Below are 24,348 nucleotides of genomic sequence, written 5' to 3'. Positions count from 1 at the left end.
ACAAGTGAACAGGATCAGATGGTGCGGGAAGGTAAACGTGAGAAAGAGCCAGGGAAACTGGACATAACAGGTAAAATCCCAATAATTATAGCTACCTACTGGGGCTGTACCATATACCCAATTTTATTCCAAATGCTTTACATGTATAAACTCATTTAATCATTTCAGAAAAGGTATCAGGTAGATACTGTTCTCCCCATTTTATAGATGAGAAAACTGAGGTGCAGGAGGGTGAGTCAACTGCCCCAAATCTAGTAAGTGATTGATCTGGATTTGAACTCAGATTGAGTGACCCTTGAGTCACACTCAATGTCTGAGCAACTCCACAAAAATGGAATGCTTAAATGATCCAAGAAAGAGGAGAGAGACAAATATCGTGGGAGAAGAAATGAAACAGAAAAGTCCAGTGAGAATAAGAGAAAAACAAAGTGAAAGAAGTAAGAAAGGCCAGCAGTGGTGGCTCAGACCTGTAACCCAGCACTTTGGGAGGCCGAGGCAGGTGGATTACCTGGGGTCAAGAGTTTGAGAAGAGCCTGGCCAACATGGTGAAACCCCAACTCTACTAAAAATACAAAAAAAAATTTAGCTGGGCATGGTGGTGAGCACCTGTACTCTCAGCTATTCAGGATGCTGAGGTATGAGAATCCTTGAACTCAGGCAGCAGAGGTTGACAGTGAACCGAGACTGCGCCACTGTACTCCAGCCTGGGTGACAGAGTGGCACTCTGTATCAAAAAAAAAAAAAAAAAAGAAAAAAAGAAAGAAAAGAAAGAAAAGAAAGAAAAAAGAGAAAAATTAGACTGAGTTGAGAATGAAAGAAGAATAAAAAAAGCAAAGGATAAGGAAAGACAAAGTGAAGTGTAAGTGGATGTGGGCATCAGAATGAAAGCTGAGGAGGAAGAAAGAAAGAACAGATGAGAGACCCAGCTGAAGGGAACTGCGTCTTGGTGCTTGCCATGGGGTACTGCTCATGTGCTATCTTATTTGACTTTCCCATGGCATTTCAAGGGAGGTGTTACCAGACACATTTTACAGAAAGAGAACTGAAGGTCTGAAAGACTAATGTCCAAGGTCACACAATTAGTGACAATTACAAAATGCCAAAGAAAGAAACTGAAGAATAGCAAATAAATGGGGAAACATACGGTACTCATGGATTGGAAGACTCAATATAGTAAAAATGTTGATTCTCTCTGAATTCATATACAGATTCAATGCAATTTCTATCAAAATATCACAAGATTTTTTATAGATATAGATAAAATTATTCTAAACTTATGTGAAAAGGCAAAGCAACTAGAATAGATAAAACAATTTTGGAAAAGAATAAAGGGGAAGGAATCAGTCTACACAAGTTCAAGACTCATTACATAACTGCAGTGATGCAGACTATGTGGTATTGGCAGAAGGATAGACACATAGATTGATGGAACAGAACAGAGAACCCAGAAATAGACCTTTGCAAATATGCCCAACTTATTTTTGACAAAAGTGCAAAAGGAATTCAGTGGAGGCAAGACGGTCTTTACAACAAATGGTGCCAGAGCAATTGCACATTTTTAGGCAAAAAAAGAACCTTGACCTAAGTCTCAGACTTTATACCAAAGTTAATTCAAAATACATCATGAACTTAAATATAAAACAATACAACTTTCTAGGGAAAAACACCGGAGACACTCTTCAAGATCTAGGGCAGGCCAAGAGTTCTTAGACTTGACAACAAAAGCACAATCCACAGGAAGAAAAACTGGTCAATTAAACTTCCATCAAATTAAAAATACTTGCTCTTAAAGACTCTGTTAAGATGAAAAGGCAAAATTACAAAGTAGGTGAAAACATTTGTAAATTACATATCTGACTGACAAAGGACTGGTATCTAAAATATATACTTAAAAATTCTCAAAACTCAACAGAAACAACAACAAAAGCCAATGAAATTAGAAAATGGGCAAAAGACATGAGAAGACATGTTGCTAAGGAGGCTATCTGGAGGGCAAATACGCACATAAAAAGATGGTCAACAGGCCAGGCGTGGTGGCTCAAGCTTGTAATCCCAGCATTTTGGGAGGCTGAGGTGGACAGATCACCTGAAGTCAGGAGTTTGAGACCAGCCTGACAAACATGGTGAAACCTCATCTCTGCTAAAAATACAAAAATTAGCAAGGCATGGTGGCACGCACCTGTAGTCCCAGTTACTTGGGAGGCTGAGGCCAGAGAAGCGCTTGAACTCAGGAGGCAGAGGTTGCAGTGAGCCGGGATGACGCCACTGTACTCCAGCCTGGGCAACAGAACAAGGCTCTGTCTCAAAAAAAAAAAAAAAAAAAAAAAAAAAAGGTCAACGGCATTAGTAATCAGGGAAATGCAAAATAAAACCCCAATAAGATAGGACTAGAATGGCTAAAATATGAAATAGTGACAGTAACAAATATTGGCAAAAATGCAGAGAAACTGGATCACTGGTACATTGTTGGTGGGAGTGTAAAATGGCACAGTCACAATGGAAAACAGCTTGAGAGTTCTTTGAAAAAAAAAAATACTAAACATACAACTACCAGATGAGCCATCAATTACACTTCTGGACATTTATCCCAGAGACATAAAAACCTATGTACCTGTGTTCACACAAGAACCAGTATACAAATGTTTGTAGCAACTTTATTCATAATTGCCCCAAAGTGAAAACATCCCAGATGTCATTCAGTAAGTGAATGGTTAAACAAGCAATGGTACCTCCCCACTATGGAGGATTCCCACTGTGGTACATTCCCACTACTCAGCAATAAAAAAACCACACACACATACACACACCTCACCCCCACCCCCAACAAGCACACAGGTACACCCCTGAATGAATCTCCAGAGAATTTTGTTGAGTGAAAAAGGCCAATCCCAAAAGATTACATACTGTATAATTCTACTTACATAACATTCTTGAGATGACAAATACAGACAAGTGATTGCCAGAGGTTAAGGAGAAGGTGGGGTGGGATGGAAGTGGGCGTGGCTATTAAAGGGCCACATAAGAGATACTCCTGGTGACAGAAATGTTGTTTTCTTATCAGTTATCTATTCGTTTGGATGGTGTACTACAGTTTTGCAAAATATTACCACTGAGAGAAACTGGATGAAGGGAATGGTAGATCTCTGTTCATTATTTCTGAAACTGCATGTGAATGTACAATGATTTCAAAATCAAAGCGTTTAGTGGAAAAATAAGGAATGACTGCAGTAAAGAGATTGAGTTAAAGAAGCATAAATGCACTGAACGGCATCCATGATCAAGAGAATGAGTGAGGCTGGGCGCGATGGCTCACGCCTGTAATCACAGCACTCTGGGAGGCCGAGGCGGGCGGATCACAAGATCAGGAGATCGAGACCATCCTGGCTCTACTATCTGAGACCATTGATGAAATCCTGTCTCTACTAAAAATACAAAAAATTAGCTGGGCGTGGTGGTGGGCGCCTGTAATCTCAGCTACTCTGGAGGCTGAGGCAGGAGAATAGCGTGAACCTGGGAGGTGGAGCTTGCAGCAAGCCGAGACTGTGCCATTGCACTCCAGCCTGGGCTACAGAGCAAGACTCTGTCTCAAAAAAAAAAAAAGAGAGAATGAGGCTGGGCGCGGTGGCTCAAGCCTGTAATCCCAGCACTTTGGGAGGCCGAGACGGGCGGATCACGAGGTCAGGAGTTCGAGACCATCCTGGCTAACACGGTGAAACCCTGTCTCTACTAAAAAATACAAAAAAAGCTAGCCGGGCGAGGTGGCTGGCGCCTGTAGTCCCAGCTACTTGGGAGGCTGAGGCAGGAGAATGGCATAAACCCGGGAGGCGGAGCTTGCAGTGAGCTGAGATCTGGCCACTGCACTCCAGCCCGGGCGACAGAGCGAGACTCCGTCTCAAAAAAAAAAAAAAAAAAAGAGAGAGAATGAGTGAAAAAAAGACAAAAATGGAGGGGATAAAAGAACCAAACTGAGAAAGAGAGAGAGGGAGAGGAAGAGAAAGGAAATAAAATGTGACCAAGCATGAGTGTTTAGGAGGAGTCAGGGGGCATTGAAAGAGACACAGGAGAGGTGGTTGGGGCTGGGGGCAGCTGCAGGCCCAGGCCTCCCTGCCTACTGCCCTGTGTCTAGCCTTGGCTCCCTCCTCTCCAAACCACTCCCTGGGCCCCTTCTACCCTTTCACCAGCAAACCTGTTTCTCAAGCCCCCTTAGAAGCCTTCCCTGCTCCCCCAGGGCAGCCTGCCTTCACTCCTGCGGCTCCTGCGCCTCTCCCTAAGGGCATGCAGCACCAATGCTGGAGTCTCCGGGCAGCTCTGCCGCCCCCAGGCAGTGATCTGAGAGCTCCTAGGTTGGCAGGCCTGGTGTGTAAGATCCACCCCCTCCCCCGTCTAGCTCAGGTGCCTACACAAGGTCTGGTCTGTGATAGGAGCTCCCTACTCATTTTTTGAGGGAGTTCATCTGGAGAAGGGCACTTTACAAAGCAACCTGACTTGGCTGGGGAAGCGTTCATACTGTGACATCCAGTGGGCCGTTCCTGGGGCCTGGCACCCATGGCTTCTGCTGGCACTGCGGGACAGCCCCCTTGCTGGAGCAGAAACAGCACCTCCCACTGCCCCGGGCTCTAGGCACCAAGTCCTCAGCAGTGCCGTCCTCCCTGGGGTTGGGGGAGTGGGGGGCACACTCTAAGGAGGAGACACAGGTTTGGTCCCAGGAAGCATCTGAGGTCCTCTTGGTTCTTGCACTGCGCCCCACTCCCATTTTCCTTTCTGAGCAGCAGGAAATAACGTAAGATGATAGCATTGGACCTCCCTGATTGTAAAGTGGGGTGCCTGAAACCTGAGAGAAGGTATAGGGTGGGCAGCACACCCAGTCCCGGACCACCGAGTCAGGGGATGAGAATGAGACTCTGAGTTTGCTCTCTCCTTCCCTCCCCAAGCCTCCATTTCTCCCCCACCCTCACCCTTTCCTGTCCCCTATACTCTCTGGCCACCCTACTGATTGATCCCTGGTGACCAGGAAGTGCCATTGCCACCTGCCAACTGGTCAGATGATCCATGACCTTTGCCCTCAGCTTGCTCTGGTCTGGAATGATAATGGATGTTAACAGTTTAAGCACTAGCCAGGATCTCCAGGGTTACATGTGAAAGCTTTGGCTCTACCATTTAACTTAGCATGGCTCTTGGCAAGGGTTCCTGCCATCCTGGGCCCTGTTGACTAGAATAGCTCCCTTATCAGAATGTCAAGGTAGGAGGAGCTAGATAAGCTGCTGCTGCCCAGGCAGGGCCTGCAGAGGCAGCCGCTCACGCCAGCCCTGGCTGACAGAACGTCAGAAGGGGAAGCTGCCCACTCTGTTTTAAAACAATTCCAGAGAAAGCCACTCCACAAGTCTTTTTGAAAAATACACTCAGGTATTCTTATTCAAATACCTCACTACATTCCTTTGAACTGGAACTCCCAGTCTTCTTGCTTTTTCTTTAGAAAAAAAAGAACAGAAAGATTTCTCCATGTCTGACAATTATCTTAACAGTTATCTGATGACGGATCTGCTCCTGGAAAACACTGCCAGCCCTCAAGGACCTGTCTGTAGCTCGCACACAGTGAACATTTTCATCCAAAAATAGCCCCTTTGAGCTACCTATGGATTCCCTGATGCCTGCCTTCTCTCCACCATCCTTCCACTTCCAGCCTAAATGGTCAATCAGTATTGGCTCAGAAAATGCAAGTGTTTGCTAATATTCTCCTAAACAAAAAGCATAACCCTGCCCCAATGATCACATTCCAAGGTTTTCAAAAATTAATGATTTCTGGCACATGATAGGTGATCAACCGAATGGTTGTTGAACCAGAAAAAAAAAAAACAGCAACAATGCAGAAGTGTATGCAGTTTTCAATTACATGAAAGCACAGCACACCCGTTTGTGGCTTCGTTCACAGCAGGCAGGAAGAATCAGGTGATTTGAAGGGCAAATGGGAACCAGAGAATGGGCATTCTAGTCATTTCTTCCCTCCGTGGCGGTTTACTTCATCACTGATGACTAGAGCAGCCTTCAGAGTCTCCCAGATTCCTGGACAAGAAACCCAGTCTGGTGCTTGCAGAAAGCCCCAAAGGGATCTTGCTTGGCACCAGGGACAGCGAGGCTGAGGAATGCTGTGACAGAGCCACACACATGTCTCTGCTGGAGCCACGGACAAAGAGCTCTGCACTGCTCAGGACATGCCAGCTGACTCCGGGGAAGCCATGGTGGGGAATCCCAGTAAGAGCTAACTTCGTCCCAGAGAAGACAGCTAAGCTTTGGGGACAGCCCCGGGCACAGTGAATGTGGCCCAGGTTCTCTTTGACCCCCTCACCCTTGGCTCCTCCTTTAGCTGGACTGCTCGCTGGATGGAGCACATTCATTTTCTGTTGAATGCAGGCAGGCTACTTAAATACAGATGCTGCATGTGAGTAATGCCAGCGGTTTCTAGCAGCTTTTGGAGAGGCCAGAAAACAGCTACGCCTGAGTGGCTGGTTCCCTTTCTTTTGGAGAGCTAGGTCTAGAACATTGTTCTGGGGACAATCCCTGTGCTTTGTGGAATGTATAGGCAAATTCTCCATCCTTTCTTTTTCTTTTTCTTTTAGAGATAGGGTCTTGCTATGTTGCCCCAGTTGGTCTTGAACTCCTGGGCTCAAGTAATCCTCTCACCTCAGCCTCCTGAGCCAGCAAGTTCTCTATGTGCTGTTTCCTCTCTTTCAATGGTGGCCTTGCTGCTGCTCTTCCAAGAAGCACATACCCTGTTCCCCGGGTCTCCCATTAAAGGCCTTATGCCTCTAGGCAGAATGGTGCCATCTCAGGTGGGCTCCAGAGATAGTTTAAAATGCCAGCCAAGCGGACCAAGCTCTTTATGCCAGAGTCCAACCATGGGCCTCTAACTCCCACATCATTCGCTCTGCCCTGTTCATTCCTCAGATTCCGGGAAGCCTGAGGGCCTCATTGAGCCGGAGGTTGCGATTTACACCTGGCTTTGAGGAAAAGCAGGGACATGGGAAGACCAGAGCAGCTTTCAGAATTAGCTTTTGTTAGTAGAAAGACCCTGGATTTAAAGCCAGAGGACAAGAGTTTTGGAGATAACAGTGCTGCTGCCACTTAGTGCTCGGAATTCTGCTACCCTTACTCTCATCTGTAAAACAGAAGAAATAAGCTCTGCCCCACAGGACTGGTGTCAAGATGAACTCATGTAAACGTATCTAGCTCAGCACCTTGGTTTCATAAATATTAGACTTTTCCTCACATGGACAAGTGCTTTGGGAACCAGAAAGCCCGATAAAGCATGGCTTATGATGAAAACAAGGTATGTTTTCCAGTCATATCTAGGAGAGAATCTCCCTTTATGAGCTGTGCACCTGAGGCAAGTTGCACAGCCTCTCTGGGCTGCAATTTTTCACCTGGAGAATGAAGACGGTAATCTCAGCTTATTAAAAGGATTGAAGCAGAGTAAAATGCTTGGAATGTTCCTGTTGATCTTCTTCTGGTGTTTGAAAAGGCTCCTGGAACAGGTTCTGGGCTGGCCTTGCTCACCCTGATGTTCCGGGTAGGCCCTAGAACTTTGGGGGCTGGACCTGAGGACCTCCACAGCCCCCAGGGAAGGAGAGCCCTGCTTGAGGGAAGGCGCACATAAAACCAGGGACCACCAGCTCTGCAGGGAGAAGCACTGACTTAAAGAGAAGGGGAGCAATGACAAGGCCGCCCTTCCCTGTTCCCTATCTTCTGTCCTGGCAGCCTTGACCCCTGGCCTTTCCGAACCGCTTGAAAGCTGTTTAAAAGGAGATAGGGAGGTACGCAGGAAGTGACTCGGGCAGCGAGAGGGGCAGAAATCACAAGGCCGTGTTTCCAATTTGGCCACACTTAAAAGAGAAAGCAAGATTAGGCTGGGGATCTAAGGCTGAGGGGTGCACCGCCCCCACCCTGGCCCTCCCTGCTCCCATTTGAAGGAAGAGTCCTACCAGGTGAATAACGTCCTCCCCACCCCACCCACTCCTGGCCACTGTTGCCTCTCAAACCACTGCTGGGAGATCTGGGGCACCCCCAGGTAGCCCTGGTCTAGTGCCAGAAGTTAAGGTGTTTATGGCTGGGCTCCCAACGCCCAGGGCAGCCCGCAGCCACGGAGATCTCCAGTTTCCTGGCTAAACTTGGGACTTGCCCTAAGCTTTTCCTTATCCCCCCTGGCTACCAATCTAGCAGGTTCCCTGTGAAAACCTGCTGCCCGGGCGATGGACACCTGAGGGTGTCGTCCTGCCCTCCAGAACCCACGAGCTGGGGAAGAAATGGAGGAGGAAAAGAAGACAACTTACTGTTGAGATCAGAGCTTCCGAGTCCCACTGATGCTAACTTCTGGGGTGTCCCTTAGCGGCAGTGCAGGGGTGCTCAGGGCTTTTGAGGGGACTCCCCAGCCCCTGCCATGACCCCACGGAGGAGCTGTAGCTGGAACCTCTCCCTGTCGTGGGGTCCTGTGGGCAGAGGAACCTAAGCCATCCTGTCCCTTCACTCGCAGTCCCTTGGGTCACTCCCTTTCTCTAGCGAGAGCAGCTGCTGGAAGCAATCTCAGTCAGTCAGTCAGTCTCTCTCTCTCTCTCTTCTCTCTCTCTCTCTCTCTCTCTCTCTCTCTCTCTCTCTCTGTATGTGTGTGTGTGTGTGTGTCCGTCCCCTCCTCCCTCTCCTCTCTCCCTCTGTCCCTGGTACAGATGAATCTCTGGGTAGTAACGCGCCTGGAAGGGCCACCGGCATTGGCGGTGGGGGACGGGCTGGGATGGGGCGGGGGCTCCATGTGATCGGGGACGCCGTCAGCTCGGTAGGACTGGGAGGGAAGAGGAAGGCGGAGAGAGAGCCCGGCAGGCATCCAGCCCTCCGCTCGCGTCCCCGCGGACCCCTACGCCCTCCCCCGGCTCCCCCTGCACCCGGCTGCACCCCTGCTGCAGGGTGCCGGGGACGGAGACCTGCGCGCGCGCGTGTGAGCGCCCCATGCCTGTGTGTGAGCGCCGCGTGTGCACGCGTGTCTGTGTGTGAGCGCCGTATTTAGTGGGTGCGGTGGAGCAGACAGAAAGAAGGGAGAAACTATTAGGGCAGAAATCTTGGCTCGGAGCCTCGGCGGGGCTGCTCAGTCGCTCCGCGGTGCGCTAAGCTGGCGCTTGGCAGCATTTCGCTGTTTCCCCAGAGGGATGGAGCAGATGGGGAATTCCTTTGGGAAGGCGGGGGAGCCACCGTCTGGGCACTACATCCCCCGCACGACGGCTCTGGCTCCCGCAGTGGAGTGAGGCTCCGGGGACCTGATCCGCCAGCTGCAGGTGGAGTAGGTCCAGGGACAGGACCCAGGCCAGCTGTCCCCGGGCTCGCTGCTCATCCCGAAAGATCTCTCCCTGGCGTGCGGCGGTGGCTGGGCGGCGATGGCTGGAAACGCGCCCTGCACGGACAGGAGGCCGGAGCAGCCCGGAGGGAACGGAGCTCAACCTTGCCCAGGCGTGGGCAGAGTCGGTGTCCTCCGCGCCACCTCCCGGCTCTCGCTTGTGGATTCCTCCCTGCCTTAGGACAGATGATGACCAGAGTATATTCTTTAATTCGTGGAAGCCTTAGGAAAGGCAGCTCCCAGGGCAGGCTAAAAGGGAGGGCTGCTGTCTGGGGAGGGCTGGCAGGTGCCTCTGAGGACAGCTCTGTTCAGGGTGGCCCTTCTCACTCTGTAATGTTCCTTCTGGCCCTCTCTGTTACCCAGCCTTTTGGGGTCAACACCCCCCATGCCAGCCCCCTCTCTCAGGGGCAGACACAGCTTGGTCAAACGTGGGGTATCCCCAGCACCCAGCACAAGTGCTAAGTAAATGATGTCTACGACCAGAAAACTGGTTTATTGCATTGCAATGAGAAAAATGCGTGTCACTAATACTGGAGGGCACCAAGTCCATCCTCTCCTGTAAGCACAGTGACAGGGAAACTTAGTCTCTAATAGTGGCTTGGGGGTCCTCTTGCCTTGGAGACCAGTGTGCACACAGCCCATTGCCCAGGCACCCTCCCCTGGGACAGAGCACAGAGCTGTCCAGCCAGAGTGGGCCTCCTGGATGCCCCTCTTCTCTCTGTAGAGGGGGTGATAACTAAATGTGGCTGCAACAGGCCCTGACTAGCAGGAAAGCTCTGTGTCCGCTTAGGGGATTCAGCTTGCCTAGGTGCTCACGCACTGCACCATACGTTGCTTGATCTCAGGGCTTAACACTATTGAGGAGAAAGTTCTTAATTCCCTAATTGCCTAGTTCTTGGGAGAGGCTCTGGCTGTGCAGTTCTCAGGTCCAGATAACACACACTGTAATCTTCTGCTGAGCCCTGAGGAGGCCTCTGTCTTGGGGACAGCAGTGGCTTTTGGATCAGGTATAAAGACCATGATATTCCTTCTGCCATTATGGGGTGGGGGTAGGGGGAGCTGGACTGACTTTAAAGCAAAATATGGGGTACTCTGGGAAATACTGCTTTGCAAAGATTCTCTCAGGGATGGGACCTTGGATCAGGAGACAGAAAAATGTGTGTCCAGGTCTCACCTGAGAACTGAAAAATGGGACATTTGGGGATTCTAGTCCTGACTGATTGTGGCAAACTTAGAGGAGCTTTAGCTTCTCCATGCCCAAGCCTCTCAAAGAGCACGGACTACATTTGAGGACAGAAATGCAGTAAAAGAACTACTCAGGGAGCCGTGCAAGGTGCAAGTGTGTCTCTCATTGTCTGAAAACTGATGAGGCGGCGCTTGAAAGCAACAGAGAATGTGTACGTATTATCGCCGTTAATTAGAGTACAGCCCCACCTCTTCTGTTCCCTTTATCTGCTTCTCTTACCTTCTTTCATCCAGCGGGAGATGGGTTCACAATTAAAGATGTTCTCTTTAGAATATGAGACTTGCAGAAAATTATTTTTTCTCTTATTTATAGAAATTCTATTTGCATTTATGAGGCTGGTAATGTCTCATAAATATGTCCTGTTAGATAGAATATTAATTAAAGGAATTTGTTGAGTTATATTCTGAAATCCCAACTAAATAGCTTCTAAAACAAATATTTTAAGCATTTTCTCTCATGTCAGGAGAATTCTTCATACATTCTTTGTGTACGTTAATAAGCTCATCCGTAAACAGCAGATATCAATCAAGTAAGGACATAATATTTTGCATATTTTTTATAAGTAAGGATGTATTATTTTGCATATTTTAAAAACTGGGTGGCAGTATTATGTTAAATAAGATATCTTATTTACTTACAGATATTTATCAAGTAAGAACATATTATTTTGCATATTTTTCATAAGTACAGACATATTATTTTGCATATTTTAAAACTGGGTGGCAGTATTATGTTAAATAAGTTTATTAGTTAAATAACTAATTAACTAACTAACTAACTAAATAAATAAGTAAACTTATTTAACATAATACTGCCACCCAGTTTTAAAAAACAAAACCAGGCATTGCCAGCACTGCCAGATCCACATGGGATTACCTCCTCTTCCCTCAGGAGAGAACCAGCCACCGGAGTTTGGTGGTTCTCTTTCCCATAGCTTTTAAAATGCTACACGGACACACACACACACACACACACACACACACCGCTACACCTACACCTACACCTCCTCAGTTAGTGAATATTAACTGTATGTAAGTATTTTTATGTCCACAAACTCTTGGTTGATAAAGGCCTACTATGTTTGAGACACTTTGATAGGTGCTATGAGAGAGACTAAAAGGTATAATGGTGGCTTTGATCTCAAATGTCTCACATCTAATGGGGAAGGTGGCATATCTGTGAGTAGGGAGGAGTTAGCATAGAAATTAACATGGGATTTTAATTCCTAGGTGTTAATTGGGAGCTGGTGTGGAATTGACAGGAATGCTAACACAGCTCGGAGAAGAGAAGCTGGGACTGACTTCTGACCGAAAGGCTACCCAGAGAAGGAAAGTCTGAAGGAATTAGGAAAGGAAGACTAAGGTTTGAATGTGATGAGAGAGAGAGGAGTCACGGAGCTGAGCTGGGAATCAGGGCTTGAGCAGGCAAGGCTCAGGGTGCTCAGGGACCACAAGAAAGGAAAGGGTTGCTGCTGGGGGATCAGAGCAGTACAGTGGTGATGCCAGTGGCTGTAATTAACGCAGTGCCTACTATGTGCTGAGCTCTGCTCAGTGCTTCATGTGAGTAATTGCTTGTAATTTTCTCGACAGCCTCAGGAGGGAGGTAGCTTTAGCACCTTTCTCATGAGAGGAAACAGGCTCAGACAAGTCAAGTCCCCTTGCACTGGCAGGAATTTCAGAGCTGCTATCAGAACCCAGTTTTGTTAGTTTCCAAGATCATATTTCTAATTGTTATGAGATGAGCTGTGTCTCTCCCAAATTCAGATGTTGAAGGCCTGATTCTGAATGCTTCTGAATGTGACTGTATTTGGAGACAGGGCCTTTAAAGGGGTGATTAAATTAAACTAAGGGGACTGGTGAGGTGGCTCACGCCTGTAATCTCATACTTTGGGAGGCCAAGGCAGGTGGATCACCTGAGATCAGGAGTTCGAGATCAGCCTGGCCAACATGGGGAAACCCTGTCTCTACTAAAAGTACAAGAATTAGCCAGGCGTGGTGGTGCGTACCTGTAGTCCCAGTTACTCAGGAGTCTGAGGAAGGAGAATCTCTTGAACCTGGGAGGTGGAGGTTGCAGTGAGCCGAGATCGTGCCACTGCACTCCAGCCTGGGCAACAGAATGAGAGTCTATCTCAAACTTAAAAAAAATAAAAAAAAGAATTAATTAAACTAAGATCATTAGGGTGAGTCCTAATCCAATCTGACTGGTGTCCTTATAAGAAGAGGAATGACCTTGAGGACACTAGGAGAAGGCAGCTGTCTCCAAGCCAAGCAGATAGGCCTCAGAAGAAATCAACTTTGTTGACAACCTTGATCTTGGACTCCTAATTTCCAGGGCTGTGGGAAATCAATTTCTGTTTGAGCCACCCAGTCGGTAGTGTTTTGTTCCGGCAGCCCTAACAAACGAAGGTGCTAACCCTCCATCTCTGCCTCAGAAGGGCCTCGTACCCCAAGCTGTGGCATCTGGATTTTCTTCTGCAGATTGAAAGCAAGTATTAAACATTTCTGAGTTAGGGAGAATGACGAAAATCAGTGTGAAGATTTCCCTGGGGGTGGTCTGTGTATGATTCATTCATTTTTTCATTTCAATGAAGACTTATGGAGCACCTGTTTTGTGACCTCTGCAATTACAGGGACCACGTTTGTCTTGTTCACCTCGGGGTGCCACTTGCTCCCAGTGCTAAGCACAGCATCTGCTACATAGGAGATGATCAATAAATATTTGTCAAATGAAAGAAAGGATATGCGGTAGGTTCCGCAATTAGAGAAAGATGACAAGACAAATACAGAACTTGCCTTCAAGGAGCTGACAGTGTGGTGAGGCTGGTAGTCAGTTTGTGGTTAGTTTAGGTGGAGCTGAGATTATTGTGCAGTGCCACCCAACGGAAGTTTTGCAGTGAAGAAAATGCTTAATATCTTTTCTGTATAATGTGGCATTGTGGCTACTGCGTATGTGAAATGTGGCTACTGTAAATAGAAAGGGAATTTTAAGTTTTAATTAATTTGTATTTAAGTAGGCACTATGGCTGGTGGCTACTGTACTGCACAGTCTAGGATTAGAGGCAGGGAGAGTGTTTGTGGGCTGGGCCCTGGTGCTGGCCTGAGGTGATAAGGCTGCAAAAGGCAAAAGAAGAAAGAACGTTGGGATGTGTAGTGGGTTGCACAGTCTGGTGGCAACAGTGCCACTCCCTGGGATCATGTATGAAATGTAGAATCTCAGGCTCCACCCTCCAGCTGCTCAAAGAGAATTCGCCTTTTAACAAGATCTCCAAGTGACTCCTATGCACACTGGGGCTTGGAAGAGCACAAAGCAGAAGATGTAGCTGAGAAAGGGTCAACAGGAGCCCAAAGCGAAAGAGGAATGAAACTGGATGGTGTGGAGTTGAGCTGGGCTAAGCTCCCCTGAATCTCCAGGGGCACTGAGATCCCCTCCTCTGTGGACACCTTGACCCCTCCGCTTCCTTCTGATAGAGCTCCGATCACATGTGTTGGGGGTTCTGTGACCCATCTCTCTCCTCTACCTGCAATCTACAAGTTCCTTAAGGGTGTAAACCTTGTTTTTTAAAACCCGAGTAAATGTTTATTGAATGCGTGCATGCCTGATGTCGGGAATGAGAAAATTAGCAGGAGTAGGTGGCTGGGACGGGGGAGCTGCTGAGTTTGATTCTAGACATGCTGCATGCATGTCTAACTGAAGGTTGGTGAATTGCCTAAGTGGAGTTGTCTGAAAAGAGGCAGGAATGGATGTCTGGAGGTGAGGAGGGAGTCAAGGATGGGGTGGAGATTTTGGAGTGTCATCCACAGAGGGGAGAAGACTGAGACTCTGAGAAATAATTTAGATATCTGGAGGAGGGTGGAGAGAGAAGGAGAAGAGTCAAGAGCTGGGAACCATGCTCAGATCTGGGACAGAGGGAGGAGGATATAGAACGGGAGATAGAGGAGTGATCAGGATGACTGGGGGTAAGCCGGGCTGCGGTGGCAGAATGATCTGGAAAGGAAGAGTGGCAAGAAAACTAAGTGGCCAGTGTGCCAGAATACCTCATTAATAAGATATTTCTTTCATAGTATTTATCTCATGAAGCCTGTGTGCAACAGAGCAGAGGTCCAAAATAGGTAACCACAGATCCAGAAAAGTCATGGAAAATAGGGCCAATGGGAAAAAAAAAAAAACCCTAATCATTGACCAGGTCATCAAGTTGCCATTAGTGACTTTGCAGAACGTGTTAAAGAGGCCTCGTATTCATCTCAAAACTCGAAGCAGACATGCTTTCGGGGGAACTAACCTGATATTCACGCTGATGCCTTGGCTTCTCCCAGTACATAAGCTTCCCACTTGTCACTGAATAATCCCAAATTCACTTTTCCTTGAATGTCATTCAATTCTGACCACAGGGAGCACCAAAGGTAGCTTCAGCTTCCCTGAAACAAGCTTCCCGTTCCTGAATTTCCTCTCACTTGTGAGTCCAGGCCCAGGTGCCTGAGACAGGCATTTGCCACAGCTGGCCACACCGTTGAATGTATCGAGTTAACATCTGTTTCTAGAGGGCACAGCTTCGTGCCCAGCACTGAGCTTCCAGTTATTGCACCACTAGGGGCAAATGATGTTTTTCTTCCTATTCGGTCAAGTGGGATCCTATTTGGCAAGGAAAGAAAATGAACAACGTTAATTCCTTCCTAACTTTTTTCATAACAAGCTTACTTAATTCTGTTTCGTGGAAAACTCCACAGACAAGCTGACCAGCAAGCACCTGCCCTGCCTGGGTGCGGTTTCCACGAGGGGGACAACACCACCATCTAGTGGTTGAAAGAGATTTCACACTAGGTAGAACACATGTATTTACTTATTTTGATCTTTAGTTTTTGTTTTATTAAAGTAATATATTGGCCGGGCGCGGTGGCTCACGCCTGTAATCCCAGCACTTTCGGAGGCCGAGGCGGGCGGAACACGACGTCAAGAGATCGAGACCATCCTGGCCAATCAACCCCGTCTCTACTAAAAATACAAAAATTAGCTGGGCGTAGTGGCGCATGCCTGTAGTCCCAGCTACTCGGGAGGCTGAGGCAGGAGAATCCCTTGAACCTGGGAGGAGGAGGTTGTAGTGAGCCGAGATCGCGCCACTGCACTCCAGCTTGGGCGACAGAGCGAGACTCCGTCTAAAAAAAAAAAAAGTAATATATTTGAAGCATCATATTCTTTTAAATAATTTGAAACAAAAGCAGTTGGGTTTTCCTCTTTGACCATCTTCCAGTCTCCAGAGGTCACCACTTTCATGTCTTTTGGCTGTTTTTTTCCCCTTGATTTTTGTCTCTAAATGACACTCTTCTAGTAATACTTCTAGATGCTTCCATCTTCAGAGACGACCTATGAACTTTCCACCGCTGAAGATGGAAATGTGGCTCCCTTTCCTCCCCTGTCCCCACCACATGCTCACATACTTCCCACTTCTCATCCAGCAAGGAAGCTGTGGCACAATTTTGGTTGGATGAATACTCAGTTTTAATATTTTTATGTCCATAAAGTTCTATTTGTATATAACTGATCCATGCAGCAAACCAGATTGCTTTGTCTTTCCTGCACAACGTTTTGTCTTCTCTGGAGGGACTAATTCATTGTCTTGGTTTGGTTTGTGTAGTTGTCCTTGCTCTCATCGCCAATTTCTTTTTTCTTTTTTTATTTGAGATGGAGTCTCGCTCTGTCATCCAGGCTGGAGTGCGATGGTGTGATCTTGGTTCACTACAACCTCTGCCTCCTGGGTTCAAGCAATTCTTCTGTCTCAGCCTCCTGAAGACCTGAGATTAGGAGTGTGCGTTACGCGCCACCACGCCCGGTTAATTTTTGTATTTTGGATAGAGATAGGATTTCCCCGTGTTGGCCAGACTGGTCTCGAACTCCCGACCTCAAGTGATTTTCCTGCCTTGGCTTCCCAAAGTGCTGAGATTATAGGCGTGAGCCATCACGCCTGCCCTTATCACTAATTTCAATGCAAAAATTTCCACCTACAATTTCAATCTCCTCTCAAGATGTCCAGATGCACCAGAAGTCCTACTGATTGCATCTGGATAAATCTCCCTGGGGCCTTCTGCTGCCTTTGGTCTGGCCTGGTTGCCCTCTCTGCCTAGCATGCAGCTGACTTCCTGGCATCTCTGTTTCCTTTGCCTCACTCCCATATTGCATCCCCTGTTTCCTGAATCCCATGCGTGTTTCTTTCTTGGTTTACTCTCTTACTTTTTAGGAAGAACACGTCCTACCATTGCCTCCTAGGAACGAGAGTGTGCAATGTACAATTTTGAGACTTTGCATATCTGAGAATATCTCTATTCTATTCTGTTGGCAGCTTGGGCATGTGTAGAATTCTAAATGGGAAATTGTTTTTCTTCAGAATGTTAGAGGGATTTCTTCTTCCACATTTCAAATATATTGTTGGAAGCCCGAAGCAAGTTTCATTCCTGATCCTTTTGCGGGTCCTCTTTTTCCTTTCTGGAAACTAGCCGGATCTTCTCTTAGTGAGTAGTGGTGTGAAATTTCACAATGATGTGCGTTGGTGTGGGACTGTTTTCCTCCACTGTACGGAACACTGGGTAGTCCTTTTAATCATTGCCTTCCCTTCTGGGTGAGTTTCTTGCAATGCTTCTTTGATGATTTCCTCCTTCCTATTTTCTCTGTTCTCTCCTTCTGGAATTCCTCTCACTTAGATGTCAGATCTCAGAAACCTCCCATTTCCTCATCTTTTTTCTCTACTTTCATCTCTTTGTATTTTTGCAGTATGTCCTGGTAGATCTCCTCAACTTTTTTCTTTCAACCCTTCCATTGAGATTTTTATTTTTCTATCATATTTTAATTTCCAAGGGCTCCCCTTTTTTCTATTCCCTGAAGGATTTTTGGAGCATCCTCTTTATTTGAAGCGTTCTTCTCCCTGGACAGACTCTCTTTCCTCCAAGATGCCTTTTCATGCTTGTGTTTTCGCTCTGTCTTTCCTCAGATGCCTGGTAACCAAGTAAGAGGAGGCTCTGGGCCTGTGAACTTGACATCTGTCAGCTTCCCTGGAGGGTGCTCTGGCAGGGACTGAGCTTGTTACAGGAACATTTGGTATCAGATTTTGCTTGGGGGAAAGTCAGAATCCTCAGGAAGAGCTCTTTCAATCTCCTGCTTGGAGGGTTGAGTCCTGATCACCAGCCTCTGAAACCAAGTTGGAGGAGAGAGCTGGGAGTCTAGACATCTAGTATGGGTATGTTTACTTCGTCATCCTTTGGGGGGTATGACAAGCCCATCCTTAATGGTTCTGTGTGTTTTTCACTCAAGAGACCCTTTGTTTTCCACTTTCCAGAGAACAAATCTCCAGGCTCCTGCCAGGAAGGGCTGGGAGAAGTCTCTTGTCTGGACAGAGTTAGGGAGGGGAACAGGAGGTCTAACTAGGGTGCTTCCTGAATGGACTCTCAACCCATCCCCTCTTCCTTTGGCTGCTTCCTTCACCCCCACTTCCAGAGGTAGACAGGGTCATGGACATTTAATCCTTTTGGGATTCTGAAGTGTCAGTGGCGCTGGTTCCTGTTTTTTTTTTTCTTGTACAAGTGTAGAATGCATCTGTTTTCTGGGTTTCAAGAAAGTTGCTATTGTTTCCTCTCCAGTTCTTCTCACCCTTCAGGGTTTATCCTTTTTTATAAAAGCTGTTGTTTTACTGTGATTTTTGGATGGGAGCAAAAGTAGAAGCATTTCTTTAACTTACCATCTTTATGCTGAAGTCATTCATTCATTTTTAATCACCCATTCTGTAAACATTCTTGACCTTCTCCTATGCAGTAGGCTCTCCGGTAGATTCCGCTGTGCACTGGTGAATAAGGCTGTGTTTCTGGCCCATAGGGATATGTATTCTGTGTGGCAGCAGATAAATAAATAGCTATATAAACTTAAATCTCAAGGGGACACAGCTAAGGGTGATGGTTGGCTGTCTCCATGAAGGTCATCTGTCTTCCAAGAGACCCCAGAAGGTGACGTAGCTTAGACCATTTGCCAAGGTGCTCTTGCAAGTTCAGACACCTAATTTCCAGCATAGCCATCTCCCGGAACACCCATCTCCACCGACTGAAGTTCAACCTCCTGACATTTAGATGAGAATGTGAATTTGTTCATTAGCTGTGCATGACTGTGCTAGGGGCTAGAATACACAAGATGGCACGATCAGCAAATCTCTCCCTACAGGAGGGCTGGACAGGAAGCCAAATCTTGATTGAAGCATGGCTGGGTGAGTCTGGAATCCAGCAAGGGCATGAATTGTAGATGCCTTATGGCCATTGTTTGTGGCTCTTGAACAAGAAGGAAGGGCATGTTCACTGAACTGGGATGTAGGAGCCTGCTGAATGAGGCTTACCCTTCCTGGAAAGTGCCTGATTCACAGCCCAGCTGAGGCCTGTTTTCCTTCAGGTGCATCAGGTCAGGTTGGGGAAAGACACAAAGAAATTGGACTTTTTCTAGATGGGGTCAGACTCCCCCACCTGCCTCCAGCTGATCAAGCCGTCCCCTGACACTCTGGCAAAGACAGATCTTACTGCGTCAGGGGACACTGTCTCTCACTAGATGCAGGCTCCAAGTGGGTCACCCCACATCTGTCTCTGGGGGACACACCTGCTGGGGGAATGGAAGAATTGCCTGAGGGGACTGATGAGCTCTAGAGGGTCACAGAAAAAGACCACCTACTTCACTTCACAGTAGCATCAGGAAACATGTATTAGACAGTTGTTCCCAGAGAATCATTTTCCCCAGAGAACCTGGCAGTCCTTAGCCCCAGTGCCCTTTTGAAAACAAGAAGTCAAGTCCCAAAGCTGTGGGGGTGGGGAAGTAGCCAGGATGGGATCTTCCTCCTCTGTTAGGATTTGCAGGGCATGGGGATGGGCGCTCATGGCTTCTGCTTACTGAGCCAGGTAGGACAAGGCAGGACTGGGGTGTGGGCAGCACAGGCAGGCATGGGCAGCACAGGTGGGCAATGGGGAATAGGAATTGGACATGAAAGTGCCCCATGTCACTTCTGTGCCAAGGCACCAGGGCAGGCCAAGAGCTTGGGCCCTGGACTTTCCCTCTGCGGCCAGGGAAGACCCACTCTGGGGGCCAGGGTACATGACCACTCAGTTGAGCAGAGGCTTTGGTGGGGGAGCTGCTGTCCCCAATCCCCCCACCTGCCCCCACCCTCCCACTCCATACAACCCTCCCCTTTCTGGTGCCCCCAGACCTCTGACCGCGCCTGATCCTCATGGCTGTGGACCTCACCAGACCGGCCTCATCTCTTTTATCAGCAGCACCACCTCCCCGAGGCTGGAGCCCATCCCTGTGTCAGACTGTAGTTCAGAGGAGGCTGCAGTCCCCCCCTGAAAGCCAGGGAGAGCAGCACAACAAACACTTAGGTTTTTTTGTAGGATTAAACACAGTTTTGTATTTTTTTAAAGGGGTTTACAGGAGAAGATTATTAACCTGACCAAGAGCCAGGAGGCCAGGGACAGTCTCCGCCCTCCTCTGCAGCTGCCTTCTCATGCTGACATGATCTCATAAGATATCATTCACCAGAGTGCTGTGGGAAGGGCCACATAGACAGTGAAGGTCGCTATGGTGACTGCCCCCTAAGCAAGGCCAAGAACCCTTTACAGAGCAGAGTCCCTGCTGGGATTCTCTTGCCTGCGGGCAGGTACAGCCCTGCATCCTAGTAGCCAAGCCTAGGCCAGGCCTTCTGTGCGGTCTGATCTCCAAAGAGCATCCCAGACACCCAGCACCTCCATTTCCACAGCCCCTGCGGGCCCCAGGGTCCCTGGAGACAGCTGTCTCTATCTGCATGTTACAACTGGGGAAGGCTCGGCGTGGCCTCCGCTGTGCATTGGTGGAGGACTTAGAACTGACACTGGAACTTCCTCATCCCTGGCTATATTTGATTTTAGTACTACACATAATAGTAATAACGAGCAATGATATTTTATATAGTATTTAGCAGCTACAGGGCACATTCACACAACATTGTATATGGCAAGTAGAATTTGTCCTTTTTTCCAATGAGAAAGCGAATACGCAGAGAGGTTATGTAACCACTCAAGGTCAGGCTGCTGAGACACGGCAAAGGCGGACCTCAAGCCCAGATTTGCAGATCCAAATTCAGTGTTTTTCCTACTACCCAAGCTCCCTGAGGCTGTCACCCTGAAGTGTGGGGCCCTTATTCTAAAGCACGTTTCCTTCCCCTGAATGGAAACATCATGAAATAGCCCCCCAGGCACTGCAGGCTCAGCAAGCGTGCAGGGACCCTGGCCAAAAGGCCAATGAGACCCACTCTTTGGAAGTTCTAGGATATTCTGGAGAGGACTGGGGTTTGCAGTTGGTCCCGTGGGCCCTGGGCATGCCAAAAAGACTGTCCCACAGCATCAGCTGTGGGTGGACCTTTGAGCAGCATGGTAAGGAGTGGGGCAGGTCACATCATCTAATGTGGCTGAAGGGCGTTGACTTCAAGGTCACTGCACTGCTTTGTCTTTGCAGAAGCTGACCACTTCCAGAGCCTGGGCAAAGGCGCGTGCCGAGTATTTGTGCAAGGGGAATTTGCTACCTGCCTGCCCCTGCCCACTTCCCCCCAGCATTCAGTGAGCACAGGGGCTGACCAGCTGGGAATGTGTGAACCTACCTGTTTTGACTTCAGATGTTATAAGGACACGTGTGAGGCAACTGAGGATCTGGAAGAAAGTGAGGTGCTGAAGTATGGAACCGTAGAAAGACACAGGCCAGTGCTGACCACAATGTAGAGCTCGGGATCTCTCTTGAGCCCCTGTTTTTAACTTGCCAAAAGGCCCCAGCATGGTTCTCTGGCCTCACTCCCTGCCAACCCCCCAACCCAAATCTCCTCTCTCCACAGAGGAATGTGAGAAGCAGGGCCATCACCATCTGTTGCTTCTCTGGTCAGAGGTCCCAGCTTGAACCGCCTGCTCTGTGGGAATCTGACAGGTCTAGGCACGACTGAGGGGGTGGTGGGTGGTCCTCCCAGGGTCTACTGGCCGCTGGAGGGATTGTAGCCCCCAGTGAAGAGCATCAGCCGGACCATCATAACCTGGTAATACCCTGGGTCTTCAGAGAGGAGGCGGAGGGGGTGGGTTATGCACACAGTATAGGAGCCGCTCAGCTTTGTCCTCAGCCCAACCCACTGCAGATGCGGGTCTTGGTGTCTCTCCAGAAACAGAATGAAAAGTACCTCCCCTGCTCACTCTGCCAGAGACAGCACAGTACAGGCCTCCTGCGTGTCCTGGCACTCCCGTGGAAGGTGCAGTGGGCTCTGTGGATCTGACACCTTGAGCAACTCATGCCTTGATCTTGAGTGTGTGTGAGACCCCAGAGGGCACCTCTTGGAAAAGACTTTCTTGGGTCAGGGTGGTGACACTTTGCAGGGGAACAGGCATCCTGGACTAGCAGGTTGGGTGAGACAAAGAAAAGGGAAGACACCATTTTAGTCATCATTCATTCTTTGGACAGGTATCACTCTTGGGAACTCTGGAGTGTGAGGATCTTTGGGAAGATACAACAATGACTCGGAGGAGGTACCTACCCTCCTCCGAGGACTTCAAGCCAGTAAAGGAGAAAGCCATGATCACGGATAAAAGCAACTTGAGAAGTAGCAACCAAGTCCTGCAAGAGTGCAAGAGTTAGGGGAGGAGGGCGTGACCACTGACTTGGGGGTTGGAAGCCTTCATGGAGAAGGCTTTGGGAGGCTGCTGTCTCCCCTCTGCTTGCTGGTGACAGAGGTCAGGAAAGCAGTGAGGCCAGATCCTCAGAATGAAAAGTAGAATTTCTGTGGTGAAGCCACCGTGAGGCTCTTGGCCCATCTTCCTGGCCTATTTGTAGTCATCACTCCAGCCTACCAGACAGCCATCTCTGCCGCAGTGCTCAGACGACCTACACACACGCCAGCCTTTCCCAGAGATTTATTTGTATATATTTACTCTTTAAACTTCTAGTAAGTTGCCCACATTTTTTTGGTAGACATTATCAGGTGTTTTTTCTTTCTTTTTTTTTTTTTTAAGCTAATGTGTGAAAAAGGAGAGAAATGTAAAAGGAGTGGGGTGGGGGAGAAGAGACGATCTCCAAACTGCCCTTGTGATTTCACCATCAAGCCCAGGCACTGGGGAACAGACATTTTAGGTCTTCCCTGAGGTTTGCGAAGTTCCTTGTCTCAATTCCTGAATGTTCAAAGACTGAGAGAGAGTATTTTGTCTTTGTGATCTGCTAGTATTTATGCTTCCATAGCACAGTGGAGGTGGAGTCTGGGATCTGAGCGCTGGTTTCCCGTCTTATCATCCGCATTCTCTTGGGCAAGTCAACTGCCAACAAGCCATGAAGGTGTAGGCTGGGGGACATATGGGTTCTTTCTTTCTTTTTGTCTTTTAGACGGAGTTTCACTCTTGTTGCCTTGTTGCCCAAGCTGGAGTGCAATGGCCTAATCTTGGTCACCGCAACTTCCACCTTCCGGGGTTCAAGTGATTCTCCTGCCTCAGCCTCCCAACATATGGGTTCTTTAGCACTTGTAAACCAAACAAAAGTCACTTCTAGCTCCATAAAAATCACTCTATGAGTTCTAAGAGGCATTAATAGGAGCAAGATGTCTAGCATGAAGGAGGTGATGGTCCTGCTTCACTTGGGCTGGTGGGAGCACACCTCCAGAGGGCCGGCCCCGAGGGGTAGTGTGAAGAAGGTTTTTGGCAGGCTGGAGTGTTTGGGTGGATGTTGTTGAGGCAAAAAGCACAGGAAATATGGACAGGCCAGAGGTGGCTTTTTTAAAAAAAATTTTTATTTTTGAGATGGAGTCTCGCTCTGTCACCCAGGCTGGAGTGCAGTGACTCGATCTCGGCTCACTGCAAGCTCTGCCCCCGGGGTTCACACCATTCGCCTGCCTCAGCCTCCAGAGTAGCTGGGACTACAGGCTCCTGCCACCAGGCCCAGCTAATTTTTGTATTTTTGGTAGAGACGGGGTTTCACCGTGTTAGCCAGGATGGTCTCAATCTCCTGACCCCATGATCCGCCGGCCTTGGCCTCCCAAAGTGCTGGATTACAGGCGTGAGTCACCGCGCCCAGCCCAGAGGTGACTTCTAAATTCCCTTCCAATGCAGGGAGTTTGTGAATCTATGAACCTTTCTTTGCATTCCAGGAAGCAGCTGCTCCGGGAGTGGAGGTCCAAGGCTTTTCAGATTGCTGGTGTGGAACCGAGCTATGGAAAATACTGAGCAGTTAGGTTCACAGAGTTAGTGGCTGAGCACAGCCTTGACCCCTCGTCTCACCATCGAGACACCAGGACCCCTTTAGGAAGGGTGTTCAAGGCCCTCCGGGAGCACCTCTTACTAAACCTCTGCTTCCTCATCTCTAAATACTTCTCTGCCTCCCTCACAGGCAAAAGAGATCCAGACAATAGAGTACCATCAAAGGGTCTGTGAACTGCAGAGTGAGCAGGTGGATCCTCTTCACCTACGTCTTCACCGCCGAGTCTCATTCCTGTGCTTCCTGGGAGGAAAGCTCCAGTACACACCTATACACACGCGTGTTACCTTGTTGCCCAAGCTGAAGTGCAATGGCACAATCTTGGTCACGGCAACCTCCGCCTCCCAGTTTCAAGTGATTCTCCTGCCTCAGCTTCCCCACATAAGGGTTCTTTAGCACTTGTAAACAAAACAGTCACTTCTAGCTCAATACAAATGTCTTTGCAACAGAGGAGAACTGGATAATCCACTGA

General features: G+C 48.3%; 2 protein-coding genes across 5 annotated transcripts in view; one reads left to right on the top strand and one right to left on the bottom strand.

The window, feature by feature from the left end:
• KCNJ5 (potassium inwardly rectifying channel subfamily J member 5) overlaps positions 1-8,916 on the bottom strand; it is a 28,381-nt gene extending 19,465 nt beyond the window's left edge. The window contains exon 1 of one of the 2 annotated variants that reach the window (XM_033204354.1): positions 8,321-8,916. The gene's annotated coding sequence lies outside the window, so the exon portion shown is untranslated. Of the gene's footprint in view, positions 1-2,179; positions 2,234-8,320 lie in introns of those variants that run through there. The other variant, XM_033204355.1, reaches the window with a different exon arrangement.
• The window catches only part of KCNJ1 (potassium inwardly rectifying channel subfamily J member 1), a 101,910-nt gene that overhangs the window by 7,775 nt on the left and 69,787 nt on the right, over positions 1-24,348 (top strand). Inside the window, exon 3 of one of the 3 annotated variants that reach the window (XR_004435668.1) lies at positions 6,943-7,601. The exons of the other annotated variants lie outside the window; for them this stretch is intronic. The gene's annotated coding sequence lies outside the window, so the exon portion shown is untranslated. Of the gene's footprint in view, positions 1-6,942; positions 7,602-24,348 lie in introns of those variants that run through there. 3 annotated transcript variants of the gene reach the window in all.

Source organism: Trachypithecus francoisi, unplaced genomic scaffold (assembly GCF_009764315.1).
Source record: "Trachypithecus francoisi isolate TF-2019V2 unplaced genomic scaffold, Tfra_2.0 Lachesis_group8, whole genome shotgun sequence".
NCBI lineage: Eukaryota > Metazoa > Chordata > Mammalia > Primates > Cercopithecidae > Trachypithecus > Trachypithecus francoisi.
This window is presented reverse-complemented; position numbering and strand designations above follow the sequence as displayed.